Source organism: Lagenorhynchus albirostris, chromosome 10 (assembly GCF_949774975.1).
Source record: "Lagenorhynchus albirostris chromosome 10, mLagAlb1.1, whole genome shotgun sequence".
NCBI classification, from domain to species: Eukaryota; Metazoa; Chordata; class Mammalia; order Artiodactyla; family Delphinidae; genus Lagenorhynchus; species Lagenorhynchus albirostris.
In genome coordinates, this window is record NC_083104.1 from 64,539,705 (window position 1) to 64,566,630 (window position 26,926).

Consider the following 26,926-nt stretch of genomic DNA (forward strand, 5'->3'; position numbering starts at 1 on the left):
TTCAATTTTCTTAAATTTACCAAGGCTTGATTTGTGACCCAAGTTGTGATCTATCCTGGAGAATGTTCCATGTGCACTTGAGAAGAAAGTGTAATCTCCTGTTTTTGGATGGAATGTCCTATAAATATCAATTAAATCTATCTGGTCTATTGTGTCATTTAAAGCTTGTGTTTCCTTATTAATTTTCATTTTGGATGATCTGTCCATTGGTGAAAGTGGGGTGTTAAACTCCCCTAGTATGATTGTGTTACTGTTGATTTCCTCTTTTATAGCTGTTAGCAGTTGCCTTATGTATTGAGGTGCTCCTATGTTGGGTGCATATATATTTATAATCATTATATCTTCTTGGATTGATCCCTTGATCATTATGTAGTGTCCTTCCTTGTCTCTTGTAACTTTCTTTATTTTAATGTCTATTTTATCTGCTATGAGTATTGTTACTTCAGCTTTCTTTTGATTTCCATTTGCATGGAATATCTTTTTCCATCCCCTCACTTTCAGTCTGTATGTGTCCCTAGGTCTGAAGTGGGTCTCTTGTAGACAGCATATATATGCGTCCATTCAGCGAGCCTGTGTCTTTTGGTTGGAGCATTTAATCCACTCATGTTTAAGGTAATTATTGATATGTATGTTCTTATTACCATTTTCTTAATTGTTGTGGGTTTGTTTTTGTAGGTCCTTTTCTTCTCTTGTGTTTCCCACTTAGAGAAGTTCCTTTAGCATTTGTTGTAGAGCGGGTTTGGTGGTGCTGAATTCTCTTAGCTTTTGCTTGCCTATTAGGCTTTTGATTTCTCCGTGGAATCTGAATGAGATCCTTGCCAGGTCGAGTAATCTTGGTTGTAGGTTCTTTCCTTTCATCATTTTAAGTATATCATGCCACTCCCTTCTGGCTTGTAGAGTTTCTGCTGAGAAATCAGCTGTTAACCTTATGGGAGTTCCCTTGTATGCTATTTGTCGTTTTTCCCTTGTTGCTTTCAATAATTTTCTCTTTGTCTTTAATTTTTGCCAATTTGATTACTATGTGGCTCAGCGTGTTTCTCCTTGGGTTTATCCTGCCTGGGACTCTCTGTGCTTCCTGGACTTGAGTGGCTATTTCCTTTCCCATGTTAGGGAAGTTTTTGACTATAATCTCTTCAAATATTTTCTCGGGTCCTTCCTCTCTCTCTTCTCCTTCTGGGACCCATATAATGCGAACGTTGTTGCATTTAATGTTGTCCCAGAGGTCTCTTAGGCTGTCTTAACCTCTTTTCATTCTTTTTTCTTTATTCTGTTCCGTGGCAGTGAATTCCACCATTCTGTCTTCCAGGTCACTTATACATTCTTCTGCCTCAGTTATTCTGCTATTGATTCCTTCTGGTGTATTTTTCATTTCAGTTATTATATTATTCATCTCTGTTTGTTTTTCCTTTAATTCTTCTAGGTCTTTGTTAAACATTTCTTGCATTCTCGATCTTTGCCTCCATTCTTTTTCCGAGGCCCTGGATCATCTTCACTATCGTTATTCTGAATTCTTTTTCTGGAAGGTTGCCTATCTCCACTTCATTTAGTTGTTTTTCTGGGGTTTTATCTTGTTCTTTCCTCTGGTCCAAAGTCCTCTGCCTTTTCATCTTGTCTATCTTCCTGTGAATGTGGTTTTCCTTCCACAGGCTGCAGAATTGTAGTTCTACTTGCTTCTGCTGTCTGTCCTCTGGTGGATGAGGCTATCTAAGAGGCTTGTGCAAACTTCCTGATGGGAGGGACTGGTGGTGGGTAGAGCTCCCCAGGCTGATTTTAGATAAAGAGCTCAGAATTTGTCCTGTGGGAGAGAGCTGCATTACATTAGGTCAGGGAATCACCTAAGACCCTGTGAGGCTCTGAGATCACCTGGAGAGGTTGTGGAGTGAGAAGAGGATGTGGAGGGACACTGCAGCACTTCCCAGCTCATCCTCAGATGAGGTTCCTGTGGTATCTCCAGCCCTGGATGGAGCCTTCTCGTGGGCAGGGGCCATGACTTGCTCCTCTCTTTGTCCTCTCCAGCAGTTAGCATGATGTCTCACACATGATTGGGATACTAAATGTTTCAGGAGTAAACAGCAAACTCATGGTGAGCAGAGGATATTAGAGGTTACTGAGTCAGGAAGGAGGACGAATAATAATACCCTCTGACATTTAGAAAAGACTTCTCAAATGACAGCGCACCCTTGAGTTCACTGAATTCCATTCAGCAGTGAGGCACAAGGCACCTGGCCCTGGGCCAGGTGATGGGGTAAAAGTGGAGGCAAGAACACACTCAGATCCCACGCCTGGCAACAAATACCTCTATTATGTACTGGGAGCTATGAAGAAAAGGATCAGGGCATGGTGACCTAGAGCTTGGGTTGAGAAAAACCAGGAGGAACAATTCCAGTGCAAGGCCCTGCTGCAAAGAAGGGCTTGAACTGAGAGGCAAGCCAGCGGCCAGGACATGGTGAGCATGGAGAACCTGGACAGGCATGGTGGCCTCAGGAAGAGGTAGGATTTTATTCAAAGTGCAATGAAGAGCCACGGAAAGGTTTCAGGCAGTCGTGACAGGATCAGATGTATATTTTAAAGAGATTACCGTTATCAAGACCAACACCATTTTTACCACTCCTGCGCTGTATTGTGCGTGAGATATAGGTCTATCACCTGCCCCATGTTAAAGACACACACACACACAAACCCAAAAAACAAACGAACAAAAAACAGGCTTAGAGAAACAGATGTTTCTTGGTCAAGGTCGCAGAAGTAAGAATCGATGGAACTGGACTCTGTCTGCAGAGCCCGGAGCCTTTCCTGCTACCTCGGGCTGCCCCTCTGCAATGGGGTGTTCCTCCTGGGGCCAAGGTCAGGGGCAGGGAGCCAGAGCCCAGGGTTCAGAAAAGTGAGAGGAAGGGCTCTGGCTCTTGCAGGGTTTGGTCTCATGCCTGCTGCTCAGTAGAACCCTTTGGGAAGCTTTTAAAAATCCATTTACCCAGGCCACACCCCAGACTGAGTTAAGTCAGACACAGGGGGTGGGGCCAAGGCATCAGTATTTTGCCTTTTTTTTGGCTGCACCACGAGACTTGTGGGATCTTAGTTCCCTGACCAGGGATGGAACCTGGGTCTCCTTCAGTGGCAGCGCAGAGTCCTAACCACTGGACCACCAGGGAATTCCCCCAGTATTTTGCTTTTTAATTTTTCTTGATATGTAGTATACTTACAGTACAGTGCACAAATGTTAAGGTTACAACTCAATGTATTTTTATGTGTGTGTGTGTGTGTGTGTGTGTGTGTGTGTGTAAATCCATGTTAACTACCATTCAGATCAAGAGAGAGGATATGACCAGTACTCCAGAAGTCTCCCTTTCTGGTCAGTGCCCCACCCCCATTCCCAGATACACACTATTCTGATGTCACCACAGTACGTATTGGTTTGTGTCTGGCTACCCGCCCCTCTTCATCGTCAGGTCTGTGAGAATCCCCGTCACAGGCATCAGTATTTTGTTCCTTTTGGTTGCAGCGTGGCATTTCATTGTACAGCTACAGCACAATTTGTTCATCCATTTACCAGTTGATGGACCACCACCTAAGTGGTTTCCAGAATTTACAAATAAAACTGCTAAGGATGTACTTCGACATGTTTTCTGGTGAACATGGGTATGGGCAGCAGCAGTTTTAAAGCCACCAACATTGAGAACCACCGACTTTGCGAAGCTATAAAATCCTGCGGGCTGCTGGAAAGATGGAAGAATGGAAGTCAGGGTCTAGGTCCCCAGAGACCCCCTGGAGTCCCCCCAGATTGGAAATGAATAAACTACCTTGTAGAGGTTTTCTAGTTGCAGTTCCTTTTCTTTTGAGGTTCCAGAGCCTTGAATAAAATCTCCCTGGTCACAGAGGAAAGGGAAGGAGTCCTGGGGAGCAGTGCCCTCTGTGGTCAGCATGGTGGCCTCTATTTCTGTGACTCAGGGAACAGAGTGGAGGGCACCCTCTTAGGGCCCAGGTACAGTGAGGCCCTGGCTGTGGCAACAGTAAACCAGATGTCCTCAATAGACACTATCTAGAATAGCTTCCTAATGCTGTAGCATGACACCTCCTCCCACTCCAGAAGAAAGCTCCTCGAAAGAGCCATCTCTGCTGTGAATTTTCATTTATAGCTCCCAAGGCATATATGAGTTTGTGATCTGTAGGTAGATGGCTGCTGACACATTCCCGGACACACACACACACACACACACACACACACACACACACACGTCACCCACATCTGTTGCCATGGGGCTGAGGGTGTGATTTATTCTCTAAATGGAGCCTGACCCTCCCCTCCACATGAGCAAACCACACCGCAGACGACCTCTCCCTAATCGACTACCACCTCTTTACCTGTCATTGTTTGGGGCAGCTCCTCTGACCTCACTTGCCTGAGGCTGCCGTGATTATTTTCCTGAATTATTTGATAATAAGCAATGTGGAGGCAAAAACTGCAGACAGAGTTCAGGGAATGCCACCTGTTGACAGCCTGTTGGATCTGTTGCCTGCAGAGGTGATCCATGTTGCTGTCAAGGTCTGGTTCATCCATTGTCACCTGTAACTCTCTGAGCATTTCTCATACTCCCTTGTTTTCTTTTTCACTGCCTAACTATTGGGTTGGCCAAAAAGTTTGTTCAGTTAGTGAATACATTAGTCAATAAAATTCTTGGTGAAAATGAAAAATGTGTCTTTTATTTTTATTTAAACCAAATGAACTTTTTGGCCAACCCAATACATTTTTGAGTACCCATTTTACAGCTGGAAAAACTGAGGCATGGGAAGGTTTGGAATCTCAGCTCCACAAGGGCACGGATTTGTGCCTGTGGTGCTGATGGCTGGACCCTCAGCAGCTTGGGACAGTGCCTGGCACACAGGAGAGCCTCAGTAAATATTTCTTTAGGAAATGAATGAAGCTTGTGATGCATTTTGGTTTTGAAACGTCTATCTCGATTTCCTCTTCCTGCTGGGCCTCCTTCCTCAGCACAGTCCACCAGGACAAGCAAGGCAGCCACACTTCCCTTGGGAGGGTTTCCTCTCCCATTGCCCATTGGAGCCTCTTTACCTCTGCAATTGAGAGCACAGAATCGAGAGCTACACTGCCTGGCAAACCTCTGCCACTTTGTACCTGTGGGGCCTCTTAGCCTCTCTGTGCCTTGCTTTCTTCATTTCTTTGCTGGAAATAACAGTACCAACCTGGTGGAGTTGTGGGAAGGATTCAAAGAGTTTGTATAAATGATGCGTTTGGAGCTGTGCCTTGCATGTGGCAGGTGCTCAAGAAAGTCAGTTATTAATATTACTTTAAATAAAAAAAAACTTTCCCCCTAGCTTTAATGAGGTATGATTGACAAATAAACATTGTATATACTTAAGGTCTAAGGCCTGATGTTTTGATATCCTCTTTTCTGAAAGATTTTTTCAAATCTTCTGCCCATTTAAATTTTTTTTTTCAGTTGTGGTAAAATATACACACCATAAAATTTACAATCTTAACCATATTTAAGTATACAGTTCAGTCTTTTGCCTGTTTTAAAAACTGGATCATTTTACTTCTTAATATTGAGTTGTAGGAGTTATTTATATAATCTGGATACCAGTCCTTTTTTCAGATATATGTAAATATTATGAATATTTTCTCCTAGTCTGTGGCTTGTCTTTTTATTTTCTTAACAATGGCTTTTGAAGACCAGAAGCTTGCTTTCTTTTTTTTAAAATAAATTTTATTGGAGTCTAGTTGATTTACAATGTTGTGTTAGTTTCAGGTATACAGCAAAGTGAATCAGTTATACATATACGTATAACCACTCTTTTTTAAAAATTAATTAATTAATTAATTAATTTTGGCTGCACCATGAGGCTCATGGGGTTTTAGTTCCCCAACCAGGGATCGAACCCGGGCCCTTGGTAGTGAGACTTCAGAGTCCTAACCACTGGACCGCAAGGGAATTCCCTATCCACTCTTTTTTTAGATTCTTTTCCCATATAGGTCATTACAGAGTATTGAGTAGAGTTCCCTGTGCTATACAGTAGGTCCTTATTAGTTATCTATTTTATATGTAGGAGTGTGTATCTCAATCCCAATCTCCCAGAAGTTCTCTTTCGTTTTAAACACAAAGATATAATTTTATTCATGCAAGAATATGAATACTGTTCAACATGTAGGGCTTTTTTCTGCCTGTTTAAATTGAATTTCAATCTGAACATCTAATATTGACAAGCATCAAGCTATTTTAATCAGGTTACTTTTTACGTTTATAAAAGTGGCACAAATGTCTCTGAATACCACTCCAGAGATACTAATACACAAGGCAAACAACTACCCAACTCCTCTTTAGCCTCATATCACAAAACAATGCAAAGACAGATGGAATAACATTCCCTGCGCTCTAGGGAAAGCACAGTACAGGAAGAGGGTAAGAGGGTTTCTGGATCCCTGACACTGTTTCACATGCTTCTTTCATTTTCTGTCTTCCTTCCCTGGGCACGATGGGGCTCCTTTGATGGAAGGCAAGATGGCTGCTATCCCCAGAAGTTTTCAATTAGTTAATTTATTAATAGACTAATTTGTTAATTTTTTAAATGACCTGTGCTTTTTGTGTCCTAAGAAATCTTTGCTTAGCCCAAGCTTACGAGAATATCCTCTTACGTTTTCCTTTAGAAGATTTTTTAGTACCCACCCTCCAGCCCCGGCATGGCTTGTGGGATCTTAGTTCCTGGGCCAGAGTTAGAACCCATGCCCCCTGCAGTGGAAGTGCAGAATCCTAACCACTGGACCACCAGGGGATTCCCATTTTTTTAGTTTTTTGGGTTTTTTTTAAACATCTTTATTGGAGTATAATTGCTTTACAATGGTGTGTTAGTTTCTGCTGTATAACAAAGTGAATCAGCTCTACATATACATATATCCCCATATCCCCTCCCTCTTGCATCTCCCTCCCACCCTCCCTATCCCACCCCTCTAGGTGGACACAAAGCACAGAGCTGATCTCCCTGTGCTATGCGGCTGCTTCCCACTAGCTATCTATTTTACATTTGGTAGTGTATGTATGTCCCTGCCACTCTCTCACTTCGTCCCAGCTTACCCCTCACCCTCCCCGTATCCTCAAGTCCATTCTCTATGTCTGCGTCTTTATTCCTGTCCTGCCCCTAAGTTCTTCATGACCTTTTTTTTTTTTTTTTAGATTCCATGTATATGTGTTAACATACGATATTTATTTTTCTCTTTCTGACTTACTTCACTCTGTATGACAGACCCTAGGTCCACCCACCTCATTACAAATAACTCAATTTCGTTTCTTTTTATGGTTGAGTAATATTCCATTGTATATATGTGCCACATCCTCTTTATCCAGTCATCTGTCGATGGACACTTAGGTTGCTTCCATGTCCTGGCTATTGTAAATAGAGCTGCAATGAACGTTGTGAATTTTTTTAGTTTTAACTTTTACACTTATGTCTATGATCGACTTCAAATTAAATTTTGTGTGCGGTATAAGGATTGAGATTCTTTTTGTTTCAAACAAATATCTAGTTCTTCCAGCATCATTTGTTGAAAAGACTACTCTTTCCGCATTGAATTAACTTTGTTGAAAATTAATAGATCACACATCAGTGGCTCTACTTCTGGGCTCTTTTTTCTCTTCCTCTGATCTGTAGTGTTATCCTTACACCAACAGCACACTTTCTTGGTACTGTTGCTTTATAGATAGACTTGAAATCAGGTAGCATAAGTCTTCCAACTTCATTCATCCTTTAAAAGAAAATTGTTTTGGCTTGCTCATTAAAAAAATATTTTGATCTGTGTCATAAAAGATGAGAAAAAATAGATAACCAACAAAGACCTACTGTATAGCACAGGGAACTATGCTCAATATTTTATAATAACCTATAAGGGAAAAGAGGGAAAAGAATCTGGAAAAGATATATATATAGAGAGATAGATAGATAGATCTGAATCACTGTGCTGTACACCTGAAACTAACATGATATTGTAAATCAACTATACTTCAATTAAAAAAAAATTCAAGAAAAAAATTCCAAGGAATTCTCTGGCAGTCAAGTGGTAAGGATTCTGTGTTTTCACTGCCAAGGGCCCAGGTCCAATTCCTGGTTAGGGAAATGAGATCCCACAAGCCGTTCAGTGTGGTAAAAAAAAAAAAAAAAAGATGAGGAAAGCTTACAGATTGAAGTAGACTAAGCAGAAATAACAACTAAATGCAATGTGGGATCATGGATCAGATCCTGGAAGCAAAAAAGGACATTAGTGGGAAATTCATATTAAAGTAAGGTCTGTAGTTTAATGAATAATATTATATGAATGTTAACTTCCTATTCTCGATTACATAGATATTAATATTAAGGGAAGCAAGGTAAAAATATCAGAAAATTCTTTATTCTTGTAACTTTTCTCTAAGTCTAAAATTAGTTCAAAATAAAAAAATTTTTAAATTGTACAAATATTGATTGTAACAAATGTACCACTATGGTACTGGATTTGATAGTGGGGGAAGCTGAGAGGAGAGGGGCAGGGGGTACATGAGAACTCTCTGTACTTTCTGCTCAATTTTGCTATCCACCTAAAACTGCTCTACAAAACAAGGTCTACTTAAAAACGAAAAAAGAGCAAAAAAGGTGCACATGAAAAAGAATGAGATAAGAAAAAAACTTGATGTTGTTTTTTTGCATATATTTTCCCCTTAATTTAAAAAATTGTGGTAAAATACACACAACACAAAATTTACTAGCTCAACCATTGTTAAGTGTATAGTTCGATGGTATTAAGTATATTCATATTGTTGTGCAACCATCACCACCATCCAGAACTCTTTTCATCTTACAAAACTGAAACTCTATACCCATTAAACAATAACTTCCCATTTGCCCCTCCAGCCAGCCACTGAAAACTACCATCTACTTTCTGTGTTTTTGACTACTCTAAGTACCTCATATAAGTGGAATCATATGTGTTTGTCTCCTGTGGCTGGTTTATTTTCACTTAGCATAATGTCCTCAAGGTTTATCCACACACAAAAAAGGGCACGAATAAAAAGAATGAGATAGAAGAAAAAAGTTGATGTCTTTTAAGTCTCTTTTAATCTATAGGTTCTCCCTCTGTATTAGTTTTTCTATGCTGTGTAACAAATGATCACAAATTTAGTGGGTTAAAACAACACACACATAGGGAATTCCCTGACGGTCCAGTGGTTAAGACTCCTTGCTTTCACTGCCGAGGGCCCGGGTTCAATCCCTGGTCAGGGAACTAAGATCCCGCAAGCTGTGAGGCACAGCCAAAAAAAAAGAGAAAGAAACAAAAAACCCCACACATATATTATCTCTCAGCTTCCATGGGTCAAAAGCCTGGGCACCACTGAGCTGGATCCTCCTCTCAGGGGCTCACAGGCTGCAGTTAAGGTGTTGGTCAGGCTGCCTTCTCATCTGGAGACTCAACTAGGGAAGAATCCACTTCTAAGCTCATTCTGGCTGTGGGCAGCACTCATTTCCTTGCAACTGCAAGACCGTGGGCTCCAGATGCTTCCCAGTGATTGCTGGAGACGGCCCTTAAGTTCTAGAAGCTGCCCCAAATTTCTTGTCATGTGGCCCTCTCTGTAGGCTGTTCATAGCCTGGATGTTTTCTTATTTAAGATTAATAGGGGAGGACTTCGCTGGTGGTCCAGTGGTTAAGACTCCGTGCTTCCACTGCAGGGGGCGTGTGGGTTTGACCCCTAGTCAGGGAAGTTCTGCATGCTGCGTGGTAACGCCAAAAAAGAAAAAGAAAAAGAAAAAAACCAAACAAACAGGGGAATCTCTCCTTCCAGTCTGCTAAGATGGAGTCATATAACAAAACATGCTTATGGGGGTGCCATCCTCTCGCCTTTGCCATAGTCTGTTGGTTAAGGGCAAGTTGCAGGTCGTACCCACACTCAAGAGGAAGAGATTATACAAGGGCACAACTCATTGGGGGGGTCAGTTAGGGTATGTTGGCCATACTCTCCATGCCCCCCCCCGCCCTTTTTTTCCTTTACAATTAATTTGTTGGAGTATCTGGGTTGTTTGACCTGTAGAGTTTCCCTTGGTCTAGATTTTGCTGATTGCACACACAGTGCAGTTCAACATGCTCCTCTGTCACCTGCATTTCTGGCAAACGGGCAGCTGGACCCCGAGGACTGATCAGACTCAGGTTGGATCCTTTTGGCAACATTTCAGGTGGTGACGTGGTCTTCCCTTGGGAGGCACATGGTGTCTGGCTGTCTCTCTTTTTGTGATGTTAGCAGCCATTGATGTTCAATGTCTACACCAGTTAATTCACAGAGGGTAACAAAATGATGATGTCCTAATTCTATTATTTCATTTACTGGTTGCAATACTTTTATAAAGAGATGCTTCCCCTTATCTGTTATTTGGTTACCCAGTGGCATAAGTCATATTGGGAAGGCAGGATAAATGCTTGATTCATTTCTTTTGTTTTTAAAATTAATTTATTCATTTATTTATTTTTGGCTGTATTGGGTCTTTGTTGCTGCATGTAAGCTTGTCTCTAGTTGTGGTGAGCGGGGGCTACTCTTTGTTGTGGTGCATGGGCTTCTCATTGCGGTGGCTTCTCTTGTTGCGGAGCACGGGCTCTTGGCACATGGGCTTCAGTAGTTGTGGCATGCAGGCTCAGTAGTTATGGCTTGCGGGCTCTAGAGCATAGGCTCAGTAGTTGTGGTGCACAGCCTTAGTTGCTCCGCGGCAGGCAGAATCTTCCTGGACCAGGGCCCAAACCCGTGTCCCCTGCATTGGCAGGCAGATTCTTAACCGCTGAGCCACCAGGGAAGTCCTGATTCATTTCTTTTCTTTTATTTACCTGTTTCCAAGATAATAAATTGTCTCCTTATCAAGATGACCAATTAATTTTTAATAGCATTATGAACCACAGATTTAAACATATTTGATTGATTTGAATCCATTGCAATTCTTATCCTTATTAAAGCTCACATGGGCCAGTGGGAGTCTCTTCAAACTGGCTTCTGAGTCCTTTTGACATCCTATTAGCCTTCGAGAGTTTCCTGCTAGCTGCTACATCAAGGTGGTCCAGCCTAATCTTGTATTTTGTACCTTCCCGCTCCAGACTTGAAAAAGGCATTTCTCTAAGAAGCCCTGTCTTCTTTTTTTATTTTGTAATTTCTTTTTTCTTTCTTTCTTTTCTTTTCTCTCTCTCTTTTTTTTTTTTCTCCTGACTCCTTTTCATAGGAAATGGTATTTCAAGACCACATTTTGGGCTCTAGTGATGCTCATTGCTGTTGGGTCGATCACTGTGTCTAGCTTTCTGGTGGACAGAACTAGGAAATGTACACAGTTCCTTGTGAGCTCCTCTGCTATGAGGAAGAAAAGGGGTGTTGGAGCTGAGAGGCAATATACTCATCACTGGCACATCCACTTTTTTCTGGCTCTTCTCTTTCTTTCATTTCTGTTGTCCCTATTCTGTAGCTCAATCTTATTCCACAAGCAGTAGTTTCTCTCCAGTGTGGGGTTCTGTCCTCACAGGGCAGGGAGCCTTGGGGCTGTTTCAGAAGTTTATAGCACCTCGACCGCTCAGCCCCTTCAAGCCCCTTGCTCTGAGCCACACTCCAGTGTCAGCTGTTCTTCTCAAACTGGTCACGGTGCTTTACCAGGAATATCTGTTGCTTATTTTGGGGTTCTCCTGTTTCCAGGTCACCAGATGCTGCACCATACCCCCTTGCTTCCTTCTGCTTCTTCCCCCACAGATGCAAGTCTTGTAGCTGTCCCTGCTTTGTCCTCCCCTTGTATTTTAAGCTTCATGGAGACAGCTTGTCACCCATTGTGTTGTGAACCTTGTTTGTGGTTTTTGGTCACAGCTAGGGTCACTCCCTCGGCTGGTGTCTGGGGCTAGGCTGGAAGGTCCAGCAGGCCTCACCTGGCATTTCCTCCACGTGGCCTTCCTTCCCCACGTGGAGGCTGGGGGTTCAGTCATGTAAGCTTCTTTAAAGCATGGTGGTGGCTTCCCAGGGAGAGAGTGCAGAAGCAGAAGTCGCTAGGTATCCGAGAAAGGTCACTCTCATTCCATTCGGTTGATCAAAGCAAGTCACAAGACCCGCCCAGATTCCAGGGGAGGAGACAGACCCCACCTCCCATGGGAGGAGCAGCAGGTGCCGGCTGGTCTGAACCGGAGCCCAAGCTGATGCCCTTAGGAGACTGGGACCAAGGAGGCCTGCACCAGCCACTAAGGGGTGGGGCGGGGAGGGAGGGATGGGTGGCCGCCAGAAGGAGGAAATTCCAGTCAGTGTTCAACTTCACCCGGTATGGAGTTTCCACCTGGGGCTCTGGGGCACAGAGGGATGGGTGGGGCCCTCCTCCCGCGGGGCCAGCGCTGTGCAAAGGAAAGGAATTAGCTTTCAACTTTCCTCTCAACCCCTGTCACTTACAGGCCCTCGAGGGCTGGCAGGACATATGGCCCTGCCGGTGGTAAATCAAGCCGGGAAGCCGGCCAGGGAGAGCCAGATGAAGCAGGAGGCAGGCGCAGAACAACCCCGTGGCTAACGCTCCCGGGCGGCGTGGCAGCTCTGCGGTCTCGGTTCACCGGCCTTGGAGTATCCAGGCTGGGCTCCCTCCATCGACCACGCCGCCTGGCAGACTAGCTCTTTGTGGTCTGCAGGACCGGGGCTGCTGAAAGGGAAGGAAGATGATTTGACGACGTGTAAGGGCCACTCCAGCAGTCACGATTCTGTTCCTACCTCGCTGCTCCTCCGCGCGTGGGGCTGAGCCTACTGACTGAGTGTGGAGACAAGTCCGCCTGGAGCCCTGACATTGTGATGGACGAAAGGCAGGGCATTTTCCTCTCTGATGCCTCAGCGTTTTTCTGCGGCTGGCTCGGAGCGCCGGCAAGGCTGAGGCCATATGGCAGTTCCACGTCCTCAGCAAGAGAAGTGGATTTTACCAGATTGGAGAGCCGTTCCAGCTGTCTTTCTGTGCCTTCAAGGTGAAGATTTGACTTTCTGCCTCCGGGCAGATTCCACAGGCTATGCCTTTCGTCCTTAAGAAGCAGAAACAGGGAGTTCCTCCTGCCAGAACTCCCCAGATATCTTTGCCGGCAGACTCTTGTTGTCAGGAGGATCAGAGGGGGCAAAGATGAGCGCGGATGAGCACCCTGAACTGTGGGAGCTCCGTGCTCCCTCCTCCCTTTGTGGGGCTTGTTCCCCCCAAACTCGGTGTCATTGAGTTGTTTTGAACTGGGAAACACCTTACAGCTCTGATTCTCGCTAGCCCAGGTGCTATCAAGGAATCACGTGGGGAGCTTTACAAAATGTCAGCTTCCAAATCAAAACCACCATGAGATACCACTTGACACCGGTTAGGATGGTTACTATTTAAAAAAACAACAGAAAACAGAGTGTGGGTGAGGGTGTGGAGAAATGGGAAACCTGGTGCACTATTGGTGGTGATGTAAAATGGGGCAGCCACTATGGAAAACAGTATGGAGGTTCCTCAAAAAAAATTTTTTTTTAAATAAATTTTATTTATTTATTTTTGGCTGTGTTGGGTGTTCGTTGCTGCGCGCGGGCTTTCTCTAGTTGCGGCGAGCGGGGGGCTACTCTTTGTTGCAGTGCCAGGGCTTCTCACTGCGGTGGCTTCTCTCCTTGTGGAGCACCGACTCTAGGTGTGCGGGCTTCAGTAGTTGCGGCACGCAGGCTCAATAGTTGTGGCACACTGGCTTAGTTGCTCTGCGGCATGTGGGATCTTCCTGGACCAGGGATCGAACACGTGTCCCCTGCATTGGCAGGCAGATTCTTAACCACTGCGCCACCAGGGAAGCCCCCTCAAAATATTAAAAATAGAATTACCCTATAATCCAGCAATCCCACTTCTGGGTATATACCAGAAAGAATTGAAAGCAGAGTCTCAAAGAGACGTTTGTACACCCATGTTCATTGCAGCTATTCACAATAGCCAAGAGGTGGAAGCAACCCACATGTCCATCAGTGGATGAAAGGATAAAGAGAAAGTGGTATGTATGTATGTATGTATGTATGTGATGGAGTATCATGCAGCCTTAAAAAGGAAATTCTGTCACGTGGTACAACATAGATGAACCTCAAGGACATTACACTAAACAAAATAAACCAGTCACAAAAGGACAAATACTGTATGATTCCACTCATATGAAGTACCTGAAGTCAAAATTATAGGAACAGAAAATAGAATGGTGGTTGCTAAGAGCTGGGGGAGAGGAGAAGGGGAATTAGCGTTTAATGGGTATAGAGTTTCAGTTTTTTTTTTTAAGAGTTTCAGTTTTGCAAGATGAAAAAGTTCTCAAGATCTACTGCACAACAATGTAAATATACTTAATATGACTGAACTGTACACTAAAAACTAGTTAAGATGGTAAATTTAATGTTGTGTGTGAGTGTGTGTGTGTTTACCACAAGTTTTTTAAAAAAGGGAACTCATTTACATTTGGAAATGCAAACATTTAAAAAAAAAAGGCAAATTCCTGGGCTTTGCCAGACCTCTAGAATCATAATCCCTACAGAAGAGGTTCAGGAAGCTGCTTTTTAAACAAGTCCTCAAGTAATTCTTAAGCCCAGTAATATTTCTTGTCTTAGATGCCGTGCTTAAGAAAACAGGCCCTAGGGCTTCCCTCGTGGTGCAGTGCTTAAGAATCCGCTTGCTAATGCAGGGGACACCGGTTCAAGCCCTGGTCCAGGAAGATCCCATACGCCGAGGAGCAACTAAGTGCGTAAGCCACAACTACTGAGCCTGCGCTCTGGAGGCTGCGAGCCACAGCTACTGAGCCCGCGCACCTAGAGCCCATGCTCTGCAATAGGGGAAGCCACCACAGTAATAAGCCAGCACACCGCAACAAAGAGTAGCCCCGGGGCTTCCCTGGTGGTGCAGTGGTTGAGAATCTGCCTGCCAATGCAGTGGACACGGGTTCGAGCCCTGGTCTGGAAAGATCCCACATGCCGCGGAGCAACTAGGCCCGTGAGCCACAACTACTGAGCCTGCGCATCTGGAGGTTGTGCTCCGCAACAAGAGAGGCCGCGACAGTGAGAGGCCCGCGCACCGCGATGAAGAGTGGCCCTCGCTTCCCGCAACTAGAGAAAGCCCACGCACAGAAACGAAGACCCAACACAGCCAAAAATAAATAAATAAATAAAATTTAAAAAAAAGAGTAGCCCCTGCTCGCCGCAACTAGAGAAAGCCTGCGCACAGCAACTAAGACCCAACGCAGCCAAAAATAATTAATTTTTTTAAAAAAAGAAAAGAAAACAGACCCTGAAATCAAACTGTTGGGCAAGTAAAACAACCCTAGAAAAACGACTTGTCCTCTCTGTGCCTTAGTTTTCTCATCTGCATAATGGGACTCACAGATAGGAGTGCTGTAAGGATTAAATTAGTTAATAATCACAAAGCATTTGATCCATGCATATATCATGATTATCAAAAATCGAGTGCCTTCTTTTGCCCAAAGGGAACTGAGGCCCAGAGTGGGGAGATGCCTGGTCTAAGCCCACCCCCTAATCCGGCACCAGAGCCAGGAGGAGGACACGGCTCCCAGGCCACAGTCACATGTGCCTCAGTCCCTGGGGTCCAGGCCCAGGGACCCGGAGTCTGCAGCTCCTTCCTTGACTTGATGCATTGCAGGTGGGGTGAAGGGGACAAAGCGGGGTGAGGGGAACTGATGGGGCTCAACACCTCTATGTCCTGCCCAGCCTCCCTCCCCTTAGGGCTACTGCAGATTCAGCTCTCTGGGACAGGAACCCAGAGGCAGAGATGAGTGAAAGAAGGGAGAGGGACTCTTTTCTGCAGCAAGTGCCACACTCTCCTTCCCAGTACAGATCGCAAGTTTCCAGGAGAAAAATCCTTCCCTTCAGGAGGTGGAGTGCCTGCTCGAATAGCAGAGCAATTTTATGGAGCATCGACTCTGCCCTCACAGTATTGCTAGTCCTTCTGACAACACAGCAAAGTGAACTGAGCTGTTCGCTCCATTTTTCAGATGGGAAAGCTGAGCCCTGGGGGATCAGCCTGGGCCCAGGCTCACTCTCACACTGCCAGCATGTGGCAGGGCCAGGGTGAGGGCTTAGGACCACCTGGGCCCAAGGCTGTGCAGGCTTCTCCTGGACAGGCCAGGGGGCCTCAAAGAGGTAAGAAAAGGGGCTTCATGATAAACAGATTCAGTGCAATCGCTGTTAAGAGCCCAATAGTGTTTTTTACAGAAATAGAAAAACTCATCATAAAATTCATATAGAATCTCAAGTGACTCCAAACAGACAAAACAACATTGAAAAAGGTCAGAGTTGGAGATCTCACACTTCCCGATTTCAAAACATACTATGAAGTAACAGTAATCAAGATGGTACGGTACTGGTATAAAGACAGACATAGAGACAAATGGAACAGAATAGAGAGCCCAGAAATAAACACTTGTGGATATGGCCAAATGATTTCCGACAAGGGTACCAAGACTATGCAATAGGGAAAGGACAGTTTCTTTAACAAATGGCATTGGGAAAACTGGATATCCACAAACCAAGGAATGAAGTTGGACCCCTACCTAACACCATGTACAAAAATTAACTCAAAATGCATCAAAGACCTAAACATAAGAGCTAAAACTAGAAAATTCTTAGAAGAAAACGTAGGGGAAAATCTTCACGACATTGGATTTGGCAATAATTTCTTGGATATGACACCAGAAGCACAGACAACAGAAGAAAAAATAGATAAATTGGACTTCATCAAAATTAAAAACTTTTGGGAATTCCCTGGTGGCCCAGTGGTTAAGACTTGGCACTTCCACTGCTTGGAGCCCGGGTTCAATTCCTGGTCAGGGAACTGAGATCCCACAAGCCACGCGGTGCAGCCAAAAAAAAAAAAAATTAAAAACTTTTGTGCATCAAAGGACACTATCAAGAGAGTAGGGAGGGAGGGGCAATATTCGGGGAGGGGATTAAGAGGTACAAACTATTAGGTGTAAAATAAGCTACAAGGATATACGTACAACATGGGGAATATAGCCAATATTTTATAATAACTATAAATGGAGTATAACCTTTAAAAATTGTGAATCATTATATTTTATACCTGTAACATGTAATATTACTGTACAAGAAATATACTTCAATAAAAAATTTTTAAACATTTTTTAATTAAAAAAGAGTAGGGGAAAAATCTGACTGGTTTTTGCCATTTTTAACTGATATAATTCACTTAACATAATAAATTATATGAGATAATTCACATAACATAAAATGCACCATTTTAAAGCATATAATTCAGTAGCATTTAGCATATTCAGAATGTTGTGCAACCATCACTACTGCTGAATTCCAGAACATTTCCATCACCCCAAAAAGAAATCCCATACCCTTTAGCAGCTATTCCCTCTTCACCCCTCTTCTCATCCCCTGGCAACCACTGATCTACTTTCTGTCTCTATGAATTTGTCAACTGACCTTATTTTTTTAATATAAAATTTTAAACAGATTTATTTCCATTGTCAATTTTCATTGAGAAAATATTTTCCAGAGTAAGTGGTATTAACACAAGATCATTTTTCGAGCAATTTTCTGTAGCATGCAGTAAAAAATTTTCCATTTTGATTTTTACCACGCTGAGATTATTGTCATTGGGCTCCATTCTTTTCTAATCATTTAAAAAATTCCATATGATGTATTGCCTTTTTTTTTTTTCCTGGGGGAGAGTACATATTAAGTTCCACTGTTTAGAGGTCTTGCAATTGTGAGTTTTCTTTGTGGCTGTATTTCAACTAAGTGTAATTTCCCCGATCAAATTTTGCAGATGTGAGTTTTGTCAAGTTTTGATGTACTGATGATTTCTCAGAACATTCACTGACCTCCCTTACAAAGAATATGCCGTCTCGAACTCTTGAATCCCTGCTATTCTTCATAGCACTATCACCACCTGACATTATTTTATATTTATTTGTGTATATGTTTATCATCTATCTTCCTACCAGACTGTGAGTTCCGCGAAGGTGGGAATTTTAACTGTCTTATTCATGACTGTGTTCCCAGCACCCAGAACAGTTCGTGGGTCACAGTAGGCCCTCGATAGATGGAATCAAGGAAAAAATGAAGTATGGCTTGGATAGAACGCTACCAATCTGTATTTGTGTCTTAGTTAGTCTACGAGTAAAATCACAAGGATCTTTATTAGACAGAGAGAGAAATGATGCAGGATGGAGAAGGGTCCAGGGCCCACATGATGGGGCCAAACCATCCCACTCCTCACTGAGGATAGGCCAAGTCCCAAGAAGCTTCCAGTATTCCCAGGGAGACAGATAACCAACAGAGCAGCCTCCGCTCCACTGGTTGACTTACTGATGCGATAAAGTGGTGACTTATGGCTTAGGGGCAGCAGGGCACATGGTCAGCAAGACCGGAGATGGTGAGATGGTGCCACCAGACTATGAGGGCAAAAGGAGAGACAAGGGGGTGGAGCTCGGACAACACTTGAGCTGCCATCTCAAGCAGTCACTGGGCACCCAGAATGAAGGCAGGTGGAGAAACAGACCCCACCACCTGGCTGAGCACGCGGATGGGAGCTGTTGTTGGGGACAGCTTGGGAAAATACACTCAGTCCCAGCCAAGATAAATAAAGATTTCCCACTTTGCAGGCCACTCGACTCTTCAAAGGGCTTTCGTGCCCACTCATCACATACCCGTGAGGGGCGTGGACTGGCTGTGAATGTGAGACAGTACAGCAGTGTGAGGCCAGACCAAGCACCACTGCTTCCTTCCTGCATGACCTGGGCAGGCTATTCCACCTCTCTGTGCCCCAGTTTCCTCATCTGTAAAATGGGAGGATGATAATAACGAGTTCCTCATAGCTTTGTTGTGAGAACTAAGTGAGATATTGGCTGTGGCGCACTTGGAATAGGATCGAGGATAGAGCAAGACCATGTGAACGGTGCTTATCATCACTCTCCCCTTGTATTCATTTTTATCTTTAAATGTACAATTGAATTTTTTTGAATAGGTGATACATTCAAACGGTTCAAACATCAAAAAGGAATACGAGGGTCCACAGAGCGGAGTCTCCCTGCCCTGCATCTAGCCACCCAGTTCTCTTCTGGGGAGGTGTCCACTCTTTCCAGGTCCTTGTGTCCTGCCAGGAACACCCTCTGCATTTACAAGCAAATATGGATATATATTCTTCCACCATCACTTTGAACATATATATAGGCATGTAGTGACGATACTCATAGCTTTGCACCTTGCTTTTTCCCCTTGAAGCAGATATTTGGTGACTGTTTTATACCAGAATGTTAAGGACTGCCTTCTTCTTTTTTTTTTTAATCACTATCTAACATGATATTTTCTAGCTATTTGTAGTTCTTTTTTGAATTTTATTTTATTTATTTTTTAATACAGCAGGTTCTTATTAGTTATCCATTTTATACATATCAGTGTATGTATGTCAATCTCAATCTCCCAATTCATCACACCACCCCCCACCACCACCCCCTCCACTTTCGCCCCTTGGTGTCCATACATTTGTTCTCTACATCTGTGTCTCTATTTCTGCCCTGCAAACCAGTTCATCTGTACCATTTTTCCAGGTTGCACATCTATGCGTTAAAATACGATATTTGTTTTTCTCTTTATGACTTACTTCACTCTGTATGACAGTCTCTAGATCCATCCACATCTCTACAAATAACCCAGTTTCGTTCCTTTTATGGCTGAGTAATATTGTATATATGTACCACATCTTCTTTATCCATTCGTCTGTTGATGGGCATTTAGGTTGCTTCCATGACCTGGCTATTGTAAATAGTGCTGCAATGAACATTGGGGTGCATGTGTCTCTTTGAATTATGGTTTTCTCTGGGTATATGCCTAGTAGTGGGATTGCTGCATCATATGGTAATTATATTTTTAGTTTTTTAAGGAACCTCCATACTGTTCTCCATAGTGGCTGTATCAATTTACATCGCCACCAACAGTGCAAGAGGGTTCCCTTTTCTCCACACCCTCTCAGGCATTTGTTGTTTGTAGATTTTCTGATGATGCTCATTCTAACTGGTGTGAGGTGATACCTCATTGTAGTTTTGATTTGCATTTCTCTAATGATTAGTGATGTCAAGCAGCTTTTCATGTGCTTCTTGGCCATCTGTATGTCTTCTTTGGAAAAATGTCTATTTAGGTCTTCTGCCCATTTTTGGATTGGGTTGTTTGTCTTTTTAATATTGAGCTGCATGAGCTGTTTATATATTTTGGAGATTAATCCTTTGTCCATTGATTCATTTGCAAATAATTTCTCCCATTCTGAGGGTTGTCTTTTCGTCTTGTTTATAGTTTCCTTTGCTGTGCAGAAGCTTTTAAGTTTCATTAGGTCCCATTTATTTTTTATTTTTTTTTAATTTATTTGTTTATTTGGCTGCGTCGGGTCTTAGTTGCGTCGTGCAGGCTTAGTTGCTCTGCGGCATGTGGGATCCTAAGTTCCCTGACCAGGGCTTGAACCCGCGTCCCCTGCATTGGAAGGCGGATTCTCAACCACTGGACCACCAGGGAAGGCCCCCCATTTGTTTATTTTTGATTTTGTTTCCATTACTCTAGGAGGTGGATCAAAGAAGATCTTGCTGGGCTTCCCTGGTGGCGCAGTGGTTGAGAGTCTGCCTGCCAATGCAGGGGACACGGGTTTGTGCTCCGGTCCGGGAAGATCCCACATGCCGCGGAGCGGCTGGGCCCGTGAACCATGGCCACTGAGCCTGCCCGTTCGGAGCCTGTGCTCTGCAACGGGAGAGGCCACAACAGTGAGCAGCCCGTGTACCGCAAAAAAAAAAAAAACCCAACAAAACAAAACAAAAAAACATCTTGCTGTGATTTATGTCAGAGTGTTCTTCCTATGTTTTCCTCTAAGAGTTTTATAGTGTCCAGTCTTACATTTAGGTCTCTAATCCATTTTGAGTTTATTTTTGTGTATGGTGTTAGGGAGTGTTCTAATTTCATTCTTTTACATGTAGCTGTCCAGTTTTCCCAGCACCACTTATTGAAGAGACTGTCTTTTATCCATTGTATATGCTTGCCTCCTTTGTCATAGATTAGTTGACCATAGATGTGTGGGTTTATTTCTGGGCTTTCTATCCGGTTCTGTTGAGCTATATTTCTGTTTTTGTGCTGGTACTATATTGTCTTGATTACTGTAGCTTTGTAGTATAGTTTGAAGTCAGGGAGTCTGATTTCTCCAGCTCCGTTTTTTTCCCTCACGACGCTTTGGCTATTCGGGGTCTTTTGTGTCTCCATACAAATTTTAAGATTTTTTTTTGTTCTAGTTCTGTAAAAAATGCCATTGGTAATTTGATAGGGATTGCAATGACTCTGTAGATTGCTTTGGGTAATATAGTCATTTTCACAATATTGATTCTTCCAATCCAAGAACATGGTATATTTCTCCATCTGTTTGTATCATCTTTAATTTCTTTCATCAGTGTCTTATAGTTTTCTGAGTACAGGTCTTTTGTCTCCTTAGGTAGGTTTATTCCTAGGTATTTTATTCTTTTTGTTGCAATGGTAAATGGGAGTGTTTCCTTAATTTCTCTTTCAGATTTTTCATCATTAGTGTATAGGAATGCAAGAGATTTCTGTGCATTAATTTTGTATCCTGCTACTTTACCAAATTCATTGATTAGCTCTAGTAGTTTTCTGGTAGCATCTTTAGGATTCTCTATGTATAGTATCACGTCATCTGCAAACAGTGACTGTTTTACTTCTTCTTTTCCAATTTGTATTCCTTTTATTTCTTTTTCTTCTCTGATTGCCATGGGTAGGACTTCCAAAACTCTGTTGAATAATAGTGGCAATAGTGGACATCCTTGTCTTGTTCCTGATCTTAGAGGAAATGCTTTCAGTTTTTCACCATTGAGAACGATGTTTGCTGTGGGTTTGTCACATATGGCTTTTATTATTTTGAGGTAGGTTCCCTCTATGCCCACTTTCTGGAGAGTTTTTATCATAAATGGATGTTGAATTTTGTCAGAAGTCTTTTCTGCATCACTATTGCGGTGGCTTCTCTTGTTGCGGAGCACAGGCTCTAGGCACACGGGCTTCAGTAGTTGTGGCATACGGGCTTAGTTGCTCCACGGCATGTGGAATCCTCCCGGACCAGGGTTCGGACTTGTGTCCCCTGCATTGGTAGGTGGATTCTTAACCACTGTGCCACCAGGGAAGTCCTCATTCTTTTTTATCAGCTAAATAATATTCCATTGCATGGCTGCACCATGATGTGTCTAAGAAACCGGCCATGGGGGGACTCAGGTGGTTTGCAGTCTTCATTCTAACACACTATGCCATGATGCATCCCCATTGTGTTGGTGCAGAAACTGAGATCTGAGAGGCAAAGTGTCCCACCCCAGGCCATGTGGTGAGTTTGTGGCAGAACCAGGATCAGATGGCAGTGCCCAGCCCTACATCCCATGATGTATTCCCATCTCATCTGGGTTTGGGCCTCCTGGTTCTGGGACAGGGAGGAGCTGGCATGAAAAGGGATGGGGGCCAGAGGGTGAGGGTGTTGAGTAGGCAAATGTACCAGAGCTGTTGTTTTCTTCTCCTTGGTCTAACACTTGGCTGCATGAGGAAGGAGAAACGGGAGGAAGGAAGACCCCAGGCTCAGACTGAAAAGAAGCAAATCAGAGACCATGGGCTGGATTAGTGCTTTGCAGAAGTGAGCCTCATGGCAGTGCTTTTGAGTGACCTCATTTTCTCCCTCAGGTGAGGTTTGCTTTGGAGGAAGTAGAAGCTGAAACACTGCCCAGGATTGGAGAGGAGCTCAGCCCTACAATTGAGGAGGCCCAGGATCGAGACCCAGGACAGCCACTGACTCACGGGATCTAGTCACCCAGACTCTCTGGGCCTGGAAGTGGGGGCTTTGACCCAATGGGCCTTTCCTGTCACAAGATCCAGGTTCTGGAGGCACCAGGGGTAGGTTCCAATGCCACACAATCGAGCTTCCTTGACAAGTCTCATTTCCTCATCAAAAAAAGTAGGGGTCAAAGTAATGCTGGGTGCGGTAAGAGTCCAATGGGACAATGTATATGGAAGCCCTTGGAAAAACTAAAAATCAACACATCATACAGATTCCCTTTCTCCCAGGTATTAATTCTGAAGCTGATATTACAAATGTTTAACTGCTCACAACGACGTCTTCATTATAAAAGATTATTATGAGCAAACCACACCTCTTTGTTGTTCAGGACACAGAAACTAAAAACCAAAGCAAACACAAATAAAAAATCTATGTTGGGGGCTTCCCTGGTGGCGCAGTGGTTGAGAGTCCGCCTGCCGATGCAGGGGACACGGGCCGGGAGGATCCCACATGCCCGCAGAGCGGCTGGGCCGGTGAGCCATGGCCGCTGAGCCTGCACGTCTGGAGCCTGTGCTCTGCAACGGGAGAGGCCACAACAGTGAGAGGCCCGCCTACCACAAAAAAAAAAAAAAAAAAAAAAAATCTATGTTGAACTCGGCACCCAGCATCTCCTTAGATATTCTGCCTGCATTTAAGGTATAATGCCACTAGGTGGCGATAGTGTGCAGGTCCTGAAGTCTATTCCAGAGCAGATTTCCTAAGGATCATCTGAAATGTCCTTCGTTTTTATACTTTGAGCAGCTTCACCAAAGGACCCGCTGAGCCTCAGTTTCCTCATCTGTAAAATGGGGATAATAGTACTAAGATCATGTAAAATCCTCCTGTGCATAGTAAGACACTCAGTAAATGTCTGCTTCTTTCCTAGCTAAGTGATTATGACCCTGGCTTTTGGAACCAGAATGCCTGGGTTTGAATCCCAGCTCCACTACTTACCAGCTGTGTGACCTTAGGCAAATTACCTAGCCTCTCTGGGCCTTAGTTTCCTTGTTGGTAAATGGAGCTAGTAATCGTAGTTTATATGTGTAAGGTGCTTACAAGTGCCTGGTCCAAGAAAAGTGCTTTGAGTTTGCCATTGTCTATGTATGTGCTGGGGTGAACCCTCTCTCAAGCATAGTCTGGGTCCTAACCCTGGGCACCTCCTAAGATTCAGTGCCTTGTCAAGATCACATGTCTTCAGGGCTTTTTTAACACCCCTGGCACCAGTCATGGACAGAGAAAGCCACAATTCCAAGACTCCTAATATCCGGGTCTCCGGATTCAAGGTACAGCTGGCAACAGCCTCTGTCCACCAGGCAGGTGATAGAAACCAACTTGCAAGTGTGAAGCCAGCTGGTGGGAAGGTAAGGAAGGGGCCGAAGGGGCTGTGAGGCGCTTTTTAAAAATAAATAAATAAATAAATAATTTCTTGGCTGCGTTGGGTCTCCATCGCTGCACGCAGGGCCCCTCCAGCTGCGAGGAGCGGGGGCCACTCCTTACGGTGCGTGAGCTTCTCATTGCGGTGGCCTCCCCGCGTTGCGGAGCACAGGCTCCAGGCACACGGTCCTCAGCAGTTGTGGCTTGCGGGCTCCAGAGCGCAGGCTCAGCAGTTGTGGCGCACGGGCCCAGTTGCTCTGCGGCACGTGGGATCCTCCCGGACCAGGGCTCGATGCCATGTCCCCTGCATTGGCAGGCGGATTCTCAACCACTGTGCCACCAGGGAAGCCCTGTGAGGCTCTTTTTAAAGTACTTTTGTTCCTTGGGGGTGTGCTGCTCACCTCTGTGCCTACTGCTGGGAGGCAGCTCAGAAAATGAAACACCCTGGGGCTACTGGGCCAATCACTTTCCCGCTGGGTCGGGCCCCACCTCCATGCAGATTTGCGGGGGAGGTAGAGGAATCTGGTGGCGACAGCACCTGACCAGAAGTCAGATCTGTTTTTAGCCCAGCTCTGTTACGGATGTGCTGTGTGACCTTGAAAGAGTCACTTTTCCTCTCTGGGCTTCAGTCCTGCTCTGCCAAAATTGGGACACACTCCCTGCCCTTTCTTTCCAACCAGAGATACGGTGCGAATAGAGGAACTCCTCAAAATGTCACCTCCTCCTTGAAGCCTTCCATATCAGACAGAATTAAAGGGAATTGAAATCCTCCCCACCTCCTTCCATCTCTCCCAGGCTAAACATGCAATATTAACCACCAATTCGCTCGTTGATTGATTCCACATGCATGTTCAGTGCTGGTCTGCCCTCCTGTCTACACGTCCTTTCTGTCTTGTCTGCAAAACTCCTCTGAAGTGGGCTGTGCCTGCCTCCTTGCTCTGAATGGCATGGAGAGTCTAGCAGAGGAGGCCTCTGACTGAGGGATGGCTCGGGGCTCCAGGTGAGAAACGAAGGTCCCATGGAATCCCAGATGGATCAGAACTTAATGAGGGCTTCCCTGGTGGTGCAGTGCTTAAGAATCTGCCTGCCAATGCAAGGGACACAGGTTTGAGCCCTGGCCCAGGAAGATCCCACATGCCACGGAGCAACTAAGCCCATGTGCCACAACTACTGAGCCTGAGCTCTAGAGCCTGCAAACCACAACTACTGAGCCCACGTGCCACAACTACTGAAGCCTGCATGCCTAGAGCCCGTGCTCTGCAACAAGAGAAGCCACGACAATGAGAAGCCAGCACACCGCAACAAAGAGTAGCCCCCGCTCGCCACAACTAGAGAAAGCCTGCACGCAGCAACAAAGACCCAACACAGCCAAAAATAAATAAATAAACAAGTAAATTTATAAAAAAACGAAAAAAAGAACTTAATGAGACTGAGAAAAGTAAGTTTTGGGGGAGATCAGAGATGGGAAAAGCACTTTGAAAAGTGAAAAGAGGGCATTCCCTGGTGGTCCAGTGGTTAGGACTCCGGGCTCTCACTGCCGAGGGCTGGGGTTCAATCCCTGGTCAGGGAACTAAGATCCTGCAAGCTGTGCAGTGCAGCCAAAAAAAAAAAGAAAGAAAAAGTAAAAGAAAAAAGAAGTGAAAGTGAAAAGAACTATGAAAATGGGAGAAAGTCTTAGTCTCTGGACAAGGGCACAAAACAATAAGAGAGGGAGATGGGGAGGGGGGTTAGTTTAGCTTTGATGAATGCTAAGTTTTGCAGTCAGAAAATCTAGAAGGAAGCTAGTTTAATTTTAGGAAGCATGGAAGTTCTGTGTCAGTTTCCAAAATAACATTTTATTTTGGATTACACATGGGCAAGGGATGTGTGTGCATGTGTGTGTGTGTGTGTGTGCTTTCCACTCTCATTTTTTTCAGGGCTTGGGGCTGCTAAGGTTTTAATTCAATGCTAGGCATACCTCAACTTCAAATGGAATAAGCCCAGCTCTTCTGCTCCATCACCCCCTCTCCCCACCACCTACCCCCTCTCTCTATCATCTGCCTAATCGGGTCTCCCCCTCCAAGACCCACCCCATGACGGCCCCAAACCGGTCCAGCTTCTGTGAACCTCCAGTCTCCAGCCTCTCTGCGCACTTTGAATTATGACCCCATCACCTGTGAATACCTGCGCCCTTCCTGCTCTTGCCATCCTCCACCAAATGCCCGGCTGCCAAGGGACATTGAGTGTCCCGTGTTTTGGACTTCACTGCCTTTTCAGAACTTACCCCTCCTGGGCTCCATTCCATCTACACCAAAGCCCCGGATGACACATGTATAGTAGGGGAGGGGCAGATATTCTAGTCTTTCCATCCTAGATTGCACTTTAAGAGACTCTTGGGGAATCAGCCTCTCACAGAAAGAATGTTCTGTCTGGGACTTCCCTGGTGGTCCAGTGGTTAAGACTCCGCACTCCCAACGCAAGGGGCACAGGTTCAGGGAACTAAGATCCCACATGCTACACTGTACAGTCAAAAAAAAAAAAAGAAAAATAACTTCTGTCTAACAGGGGAATTTCGTAGCACTGGAGGAGACCAAAAGGGAGAGATTTATTATCACCAACATGTAGTTAGTGATAATATAATCGACACCAATAACTGCACAACTGTTAGGTTCCAGGCACGATGCTAGGTGCATTACATTCTTTA